We start from the raw sequence: 10,182 nt of genomic DNA, 5'->3' as shown, positions 1-10,182 counted from the left end.
TTCGTCCACTTCGCCCACTTCGTCCACTTCGTCCACGTCGTCAACTTCCTCCACTTCCTCCACTTCGTCCTCTTTGTCCAGTTCCTCCACTTCCTCCACTTCCTCCACATTCTCCAGTTCCTCCACTTCTTCAAGTTCGTCCACTACCTCCACTTCCTGAACTTCGGCCATTTCTTCCACTTCCTCAGCTTCGTCCACTGTCTCCACTTCGTCCACTTCGTCATCTTCGTCCTTTTCTTCACCTTCTTCTTCCACTTCGTCTAATTCGTCAACTTCGTCGAGTTTGTCCCCTTCGTCCACTTCGTCAACTTCGTCCAGTTCGTCCCCTTCGTCCACTTCCTCCATTTCGTCCAATTCGTCAACTTCTTCCACTTCGTCCACTTCGTCAACTTCGTCCACTTCCTCCACTTCCTCAACATCGTCCACTTCCTCCACTTCCTCAACTTTGTCCACTTGCTCCACTTCCTCCACTTTGTCCCCTTCGTCAATTTCGCCAACTTCGTCCATTTCGTCCACTTCATCAGGTTCGTCCCCTTCCTCCACTTCCTCCACTTTGTCCACTTCGTACACTTCCTCCACTTCCTCAGCTTCGTCCACTGTCTCCACTTCGTCCACTTCGTCCTCTTCATCCTATTCTTCATCTTCTTCCTCCACTTCGTCCTATTCGTCAACTTCGTCGAGTTCGTCCCCTTCGTCCACTTCGTCAACATCGTCATGTTCTTCCCCTTCGTCCACTTCCTCCACTTCCTCCACTTCCTCCATTTCGTCTACTTCCTCCACTTCCTCAACATCGTCCATTTCCGCCATTTCCTGAACTTAATTCACTTCATCCACTTCTTCCACTTTGTCAACTTTGTCCACTTCCTACACTTCGTCCACTTCGTCAAGTTCTTCCACTTCCTCCACTTCCTCCACTTCCTCCACTTCCTCCACTTCGTCCACTTCCTCCATTTCCTGCACTTCCTCCACTTCCTCCACTTCCTGAACTTCGTCCACTTCCTCCACTTCCTCCTCTTCCTCAGCTTCGTCCACTGTCTCCACTTCGTCCACTTCGTCCTCTTCGTCCACTTCGTGTACTTCGTCCACTTCGTCCACTTCCTACACTTCCTCCACTTCCTCCACTTTGTCCACTTCGTCCTCTTCATCCACTTCTTCATCTTCTTCTTCCCCTTCGTCCACTTCGTTCACTTCCTCCACTTCGTGAACTTCTTCCACTTCCTCCACTTCCTCCACTTCATTCACTTTCTCCACTTCCTCCACTTCCTCCACTTCCTCAACTTCGTCCACTTCGTGCACTTCGTCCACTTCCTCCACTTCCTCCACTTCGTCCTCTTTGTCCACTTCCTCCACTTCTTACACTTCGTACACTTCCTCCACTTCCTCCACGTCGTCAACTTCGTCCACTTCGTCCTTTTCCTCCACATCCTCCACTTCATCCCATTCGTCCACTTTGTCAAGTTCGTTCACTTCCTCTACGTCCTCCACTTCGTCCACTTCCTCCATTTCCTCCACTTCGTCCACTTCCTCCATTTCATCCCCTTCCTCCACTTCCTCCACGTCGTCAATTGCGTCCACTTCGTCCACTTTGTCCACTTCGTCCACTTCGTCCACTTCGTTAACTTCGTCCACTTCCTCCACTTCCTAAGCTTCGTCCACTTCCTCCACTTCGTCCACTTCGTCCTCTTCGTCCACATCCTCATCTTCTTGTTCGATTTCGTCCACCTCAACCAATTCGTCAAATTCGTCAAGTTCTTCACCTTCGTCCACTTCGTCAACTTCGTCCACTTCGTCAACTTCGTCAAGTTTGTCCCCTTCGTCCACTTCGTCAACTTCTTCTACTTCATCCTCTTCGTCAACTTCGTCCACTTCGTCCACTTCCACCTCTTCCTCAACATCGTCCACTTCCTCCACTTCGTTCACTTCCTGCACTTCTTCCACTTCGTCAACTTTGTCCACTTCCTCCACTTCGTCCAATTCGTGCACTTCGTCCACTTCGTCCACTTCCTCCATTTCGTCCACTTCGCCAAGTTCGTCAACTTCCTCCACTTTGTCCACATCGTCCACTTCGTCAACTTTGTCAACTTCCTCCACGTCCTCCACTTCATCCACTTCTTCCACTTCCTCCACCTCGTCCACTTCCTCCCCTTCCTCCACTTTGTCCACTTCGTCCACTTCGTCAACTTCGTCCACTTCCTCCACTTCGTCCAGTTTTTCCACTTCCTCCACTTCTTCCACATTCTCCACTTCGTCCACTTCGTCCACTTCGTCAACTTCGTCCACTTCCTCTCCACTTCCTCTCCACTTCCTCTCCACTTCATCCACTTCGTCCACTTCCTCCACTTGGTCCACTTCTTCCACTTGCTCCACTTCGTGCACTCCGTCCACTTCCTCCACTTCGTCAACTTCTTCCACTTAGTCCTCTTCCTCCACTTCATCCACTTCTTCCACTTCATCAAATTCGTCCACTTCCTCTACTTCGTCCACAAACTCGACTTTGTCCACTACGTCCACTTCTTCCACTTCATCCACTTCCTCCTCCATTCCGTCCACTTCCTCCACTTCCTTCACTTCCTCCACTTCGTCAACTTCGTCCACTTCGTCCACTTCGGCCACTTCGTCAACGTCGTCCACTTCCTCCACTTCCTACACTTGCTCCACTTCGTCCACCTCGTCCACTTCCTCAAGTTCGTCCACTTCGTCCACTTCGTCTCCACTTCGTCCACTTCCTCCACTTGGTCCACTTCGTCTCCACGTCGTCCACTTCCTTCACTTCCTCCACTTCCTCCATTCGTCCACTTCGTCCTCTTCGTCCACTTCGTGTACTTCGTCCACTTCCTCCACTTTGTCCACTTCGTCCTCTTCATCCACTTCTTCATCTTCTTCTTCCCCTTCGTCCACTTCGTCCACTTCCTCCACTTCGTGAACTTCTTCCACTTCCTCCACTTCCTCCACTTCATTCACTTTCTCCACTTCCTCCACTTCCTCCACTTCCTCCACTTCCTCAACTTCATCCACTTCCTCCACTTCGTGCTCTTCGTCCACTTCGTGCACTTCGTCCACTTCGTGCACTTCGTCCACTCCGTGCACTTCGTCCACTTCGTGCACTTCGACCACTTCGTGCACTTCGTCCACTTCGTGCACTTCGTCCACTTCGTGCACTTCGTCCACTTCGTCCACTTCGTGCACTTCGTCCACTTCCTCCACTTCCTCCACTTTGTCCTCTTCGTCCACTTCTTAATCTTCTTCTTCCCCTTCGTCCACTTCCTCCACTTCGTCAACTTCTTCCACTTCGTCCACTTCTTCCACTTCGTCCACTTCCTCCACTTCCTTAACATCGTTCACATCGTTCACATCGTCCAGTTCATCCACTTCGTCCACTTCGTCCACTTCCTCCACTTCGTTCACTTCGTCCACTTCGTCAAGTTCGTCCACTTCCTCCACTTCCAATCTTTCCTCCACTTCCTCCACTTTATCAACTTCGTCAACTTCGTCCACTTCGTCGACTTCCTCGACTTCATCCAGTTCTTGCACTTCCTCCACTTCGTCCACATTCTCCACTTCCTCCACTTCGTCAACTTCGTCCATTTCGCCCACTTCGTCAAGTTCGTCCACTTCCTCCACTTCCTCCACTTCTTCAAGTTCGTCCACTTCGTGTACTACCTCCACTTCCTCCAGATCGTCCATTTCCTTCACTTCCTCCACTTCATTCACTTCATCCTCTTCTTCTCCTTCGTCCACTTGGTCCAGTTCCTCCACTTCGTCCACTTCGTCAACTTTGTCCACTTCCTCCACTTCGTCCAGTTCTTCCACTTCCTCAACTTCGTCCACATTCTCCACTTCCTCCACCTCGTCCACTTCCTCCACTTCCTCAACTTCGTCGAGTTTGTCCACTTCCTCCACTTCCTCCATTTCGTCCACTTCCTCAACATCGTCCATTTCCTCCACTTCCTCCGCTTCATTCACTTCCTCCACTTTGTCCATTTCGTGCACTTCGTCCATTTCGTCCACGTCGTTAGGTTCGTCCACTTCCTCCACTTCCTCCACTTCTTCCACTTTGTCCACTTTGTCCACTTCGTCCACTTCGTCCACGTCGTCAACTTCGCCCACTTCGTCTACTTCCTCCACTTCGTCTTCTTCGTCCACTTCGTCGACTTCGTCCACTTCATCCACTTCGTCCACTCCGTCAAGTTCATCCACTTTGTCCACCTCCTCTATTTCCTCCACTTCGTCCACTTCCTCCACTTCCTCGACTTCCACCACTTCGTCAAGTTCGTCCCCTGCGTTCACTTCCTCCACACTTCGTCAACTTCTTCCACTTCGTCCACTTCGTCAACTTCCTCCACTTCCTCCACTTGCTGAACATCGTCCACTTCTTGCACTTCCTCCACTCCATTCACTTCCTGAACTTCTTCCACTTCGTCAACATGGTCCACTACCTCCACTTCCTCCAATTCGTCCACTTCATCCACTTCGGCAACTTCGTCCACTTCGTCCATTTCGTCCACTTCCTCCACTTCCTCCACATCCTCCACTTCCTCCACTTCCTCCACTTCCTCCCTTTCCTCCACTTTGTCCATTTCTTCTATTTCGTCAACTTCGTCAACTTCGTCAACTTCCTCCACTTCGCCCACTTCGTCCCCTTCGCCCACTTCCTCCATTTCGTCCACCTCCTCCACTTCCTCCTCTTCGTCCACTTCCTCCCCTTCGTCGACTTCGTCCTCTTCCTCCACTTCATCCACTTCGTCATCTTTGTTTACTTCGTCCACTTCGTCCACTTCCTCCACCTCATCCACTTCGTCCACTTCCTCAACTTCCTCAACTTCCTCCACTTCTTCCCCTTTCTCCACTTCCTCCACTTCCTCCACTTTGTCCACTTCCTCCTCTTCCTCCACTTCGTCCAGTTCTTCCACTTCCTCCACTTCGTCAAGTTCGTCCACTTCCTCCAGTTCGTCCACTTCCTCGACTTCCTCCATTTCGTCCACTTCCTCCACTTCCTCAAAATCGTCCATTTCCTCCACTTCCTCCACTTCATTCACTTCCTCCACTTTGTCCACTTCGTCCACTTCGTCAACTTCGTCCACTTCGTCCATTTCGTCCACTTCATCAAGTTCGTCCACTTCCTCCACTTCCTCCACTTCTTCCAGTTTGTCCACTTCGTCCACTTCCTCCACTTCGTCTAGTTCTTCCACTTCCTCCACTTCGTCCACGTCGTCAACTTAGTCCACTTCCTCCACTTCGTCCACTTCCTCCACTTCATCCACTTCGTCCACTTCGTCAAGTTTGTCCACTTCCTCTATTTCCTCAACTTCGTCCACTTCCTCCACTTCGTCAGCTTCGTCAAGTTTGTCCCCTTCGTCCATTTCCTCCACTTCCTCCACTTCGTCAACTTCTTCCACTTGCTCCACTTCCTCAACATCCTCCACTTCTTGCACTTCCTCCACTTCATTCACTTCCTGAACTTCTTCCACTTCGTCAACATCGTCCACTTCCTCCACTTCGTCCACTTCATCCACTTCGTCCATTTCGTCCACTTCGTCAAGTTCGTCCACTTCCTCCACTTCCTCCACTTCCTCCACTTCCTCCCCTTCCTCTACTTTGTCCACTTTGTCTACTTCGTTCACTTCGTCAACTTCCTCCACTTCGCCCACTTCCTCCACTTTCTCCACTTCGTCAATGTTGTCAACTTCGTCCACTTCGTCAATGTCGTCAACTTTTTTCACTTCGTCCATTGCGCCCACTTCGTCAACTTCGTCCACTTCCTCCATTTCCTTAACATCGTCCACTTCCTGCACTTTCTCCACTTCATTCATTTCCTACACTTCTTCTTCCACTTCGTCAACTTCCTCCACTTCCTCCACCTCCTCCACTTCCTCCACTTCCTCCACTTCGTCCACTTCCTCCTCTTCCTCCATTTCGTACACTTCGTCCACTTCGTCAACTTCGTCCACTTCCTCCACTTCGTCCAGTTCTTCCACTTCCTCAACTTCGTCCACATTCTCCACTTCCTCCACTTCGTCCACTTCGTCCACTTCCTCCACTTCGTCGAGTTCATCCACTTCCTCTAGTTCCTCCATTTCGTCCACTTCCTCCACTTCCTCAACATCGTCCATTTCCTCCACTTCCTCCGCTTCATTCACTTCCTCCACTTTGTCCATTTCGTGCACTTCGTCCATTTCGTCCACGTCGTTAGGTTCGTCCACTTCCTCCACTTCCTCCACTTCTTCCACTTTGTCCACTTCGTACACTTCGTCCACTTCGTGCACGTCGTCAACTTCGCACACTTCGTTCACTTCATCAACACTTCGTCAACTTCTTCCACTTCGTCCACTTCGTCAACTTCGTCCACTTCCTCCACTTTCTGAACATCGTCCACTTCTTGCACTTCCTCCACTCCATTCACTTCCTGTACTTCTTCCACTTCGTCAACATGGTCCACTACCTCCACTTCCTCCAATTCGTCCACTTCATCCACTTCGTCAACTTCTTCCACTTCGTCCATTTCGTCCACTTCCTCCACATCCTCCACTTCCTCCACTTCCTCCACTTTGTCCATTTCGTCTATTTCGTCAACTTCGTCAACTTCCTCCACTTCGCCTACTTCGCCCACTTCGTCCCCTTCGCCCACTTCCTCCACTTCGTCCACATTCTCCACTTCCTCCACTTCGTCACCTTGGTCCACATCGTCCGCTTCGTCCATTTCGTCCACTTCGTCATGTTCATCTACTTCCTCCACTTCCTCCACTTCGTCTAGTTCTTCCACTTCCTCCACTTCCTCCACTTCGTCCACTTCCTCCACTTCTACAAGTTCGTCCCCTGCGTCCACTTCCTCCACTTCGTCAACTTCTTCCACTTCGTCCACTTCGTCAATTTCGTCCACTTCCTCAACATCGTCCATTTCCTCTACTTCCTCCACTTCATTCACTTCATCCACTTCTTCCACCACTTCCTCCACTTCCTCAACATCGTCCACTTCTTGCACTTCCTCCATTCACTTCCTGAACTTCTTCCACTTCGTCAACATCGTCCACTTCCTCCACCTCGTCCACTTCCTCCACTTACTCCACTTCGTCTACTTCGTCAACTTCGTCCACTTCGTCCACTTCCTCCACTTCTTCCACTTTATCCACTTCGCCCACTTCGTCAACTTCCTCAACTTCGTCCACTTTGTCCACGTCGTCAACTTCGTCCACTTCGTCTACTTTGTCCACTTCGTACTCTTCGTCCACTTCATCCACTTCCTCTACTTCGTCAAGTTCGTCCACTTCCTCCACTTCCTCCACTTCTTCCACTTCGTACACTTCCTCCACTTCGTCCACTTCGTGCACGTCGTCAACTTCGTCAACTTCGTCCGCTTCGTACACTTCGTCCACTTCGTACTCTTCGTCCACTTTGTCCACTTCATCCACTTCGTCTACTTCGTCAAGTTCGTCCACTTCGTCCACTTCCTCTATTTCCTCAACTTAGTCCACTTCCTCCACTTCGTGCACTTCCTCTACTTCATCCACTTCCTTCACTTCGTCCTCTTTGTCTACTTCCTCCACTTCCTCCACTTCGTCAACCTCGTCTACTTCGTCCACTTCGTCTACTTCATCCACTTCGTCTACTTCGTCAAGTTCGTCCACTTCGTCCACTTCCTCTATTTCCTCCACTTCGTCCACTTCCTCCACTTCGTTAGGTTCGTCCACTTCCTCCACTTCCTCCACTTCTTACACTTCGTACACTTCCTCCACTTCCTCCACTTCGTCCACGTCATTAACTTCGTCAACTTCGTCCACTTCGTCCGCTTCGTCCGCTTCGTACACTTCGTCCACTTCGTACTCTTCGTCCACTTCATCCGCTTCGTACACTTCGTCTACTTCGTCAAGTTCGTCCACTTCGTCCACTTCCTCCTCTTCCTCCACTTCGTCCACTTCTTCCAGTTCCTCCACTTCCTCCGCTTCGTCCACTTCCTCCACTTCCTCCACTTCCTCCATTTCGTCCACTTCCTCAACATCTTCCATTTCTTCCACTTCCTCCACTTCATTCACTTCCTCGACTCCTTCGACTTCGTCAACTTTGTCCACTTCGTCCACTTCGTCAACTTCGTCCACTTCGTCTATTTCGTCCAATTCGTCAAGCTCGTCCACTTCCTCCACGTCCTCCAGTTCTTCAACTTCCTCCACCTCCTCCACTTCCTCCACTTCCTCCACTTCCTCCACTTCCTCCACTTCGTCCACTTCCTCAACATCGTCCATTTCCTCTACTTCCTCCACTTCATTCACTTCCTCGACTTCTTCCACCTCGTCAACTTATTCCACTTCCTCCACTACCTCCACTTCCTCCATTTCGTCCACTTCCTCCACTTCATCAACATTGTCCATCTCCTCTACTTCCTCCACTTCATTCACTTCCTCTACTTCTTCCACTTCGTCAACTTTGTCCACTTCCTCCACTTCCTCCACTTCGTCCACTTTGTCAACTTAGTCAACTTCATCCATTTCGTCCAGTTCCTCCACTTCCTCCACTTCCTCCACTTCCTCCACTTCGTACACTTCTCCCACTTCCTCCACTTCCTCCATTTTGTGCACTTCCTCCACTTCCTCAACATCGTCCATTTCCTCTACTTCCTCCACTTCATTGACTTCATCCACTTCTTCAACTTGGTCAATTTTGTCCACTTCCTCCACTTCCTACCTTTCGTCCACTTCCTCAACATCGTCCATTTCATCCACTTCTTCCACTTCATTCACTTCCTCCACTTTGTCCACTTCTTCAACCTCGTCAACTTCATCCACTTCGTCCATTTCATCCACTTCGTTAGGTTCGTCCACTTCCTCCACTTCCTCCACTTTGTCCACTTCGTCCACTTCGTCCACGTCGTGAACTTCGTCCACTTCGTCCGCTTCGTACATTTCGTCCACTTCGTACTCTTCGTCCACTTCATCCACTTCGTCTAGTTCATCAAGTTCGTCCACTTCATCGACTTCCTCTATTTCTTCCACTTCGTCCACTTCCTCCACTTCGTCCACTTCGTTAGGTTCGTCCACTTCTTCCACTTCCTCCACTTTTTCCACTTCGTACACTTCCTCCACTTCCTCCACTTCGTCCACGTCGTCAACTTCGTCAACTTTGTCCGCTTCGTCCGCTTCGTATACTTCGTCCACTTCGTCCACGTCGTCAACTTCGTCCACTTCGTCGATTTCCTCCACTTCTTCCACTTCCTCCACTTCTTCCACTTCGTACACTTCCTCCACTTCGTCCGCTTCGTCCACCTCGTACTCTTCGTCCACTTCATCCACTTCGTCTACTTCGTCAAGTTCGTCCGCTTCGTCCACTTCCTCTATTCCCTCCACTTCCTCCACTTCCTCCACTTCGTCCACTTCCTCCACTTCATCCACTTCCTTCAATTCGTCCTCTTCTTCCACTTCCTCCACTTCTTCCACTTCGTCAACCTCGTCTACTTCGTCCACTTCATCCACTTCGTCTACTTTGTCAAGTTCGTCCACTTCCTCTATTTCCTCTACTTCGTCCACTTCCTCCACTTCGTCCACTTCGTTAGGTTCGTCCACTTCCTCCACTTCCTCCACTTCTTCCACTTCGTACACTTCCTCCACTTCCTGCACTTCGTCCACGTCGTCAACTTCGTCATATTCGTCCACTTCGTCGGCTTCGTCCGCTTCGTACACTTCGTCCACTTCGTACTCTTCGTCCACTTCATCCGCTTCGTACACTTCGTCTACTTCGTCAAGTTCGTCCACTTCGTCCACTTCGTCCACTTCCTCCACATCCTCCACTTCTTCAACTTCCTCCACTTCGTCCACTTCCTCCGCTTCGTCCACTTCCTCCACTTCCTCCACTTCCTCCATTTCGTCCACTTCCTCAACATCTTTCATTTCTTCCACTTCCTCCACTTCATTCACTTCCTCGACTCCTTCGACTTCGTCAACTTCGTCCACTTCCTCAACTTCGTCCACTTCGTCTATTTCGTCCAATTCGTCAAGCTCGTCCACTTCCTCCACGTCCTCCAGTTCTTCAACTTCCTCCACTTCGTCCACTTCCTCCACTTCCTCAACATCGTCCATTTCCTCTACTTCCTCCACTTCATTCACTTCCTCCACTTCTTCCACCTCGTCAACTTTGTCCACTTCCTCCACTTCGTTCACTTCTTCAACTTCCTCCACTTCGTCCACTTCCTCTACTTCG

The sequence above is a fragment of the Vigna umbellata genome, chromosome 4 (genome assembly GCF_029865625.1).
Source record: "Vigna umbellata cultivar VRB3 chromosome 4, Vumbellata_1.0, whole genome shotgun sequence".
NCBI lineage: Eukaryota > Viridiplantae > Streptophyta > Magnoliopsida > Fabales > Fabaceae > Vigna > Vigna umbellata.
This window is presented reverse-complemented; position numbering follows the sequence as displayed.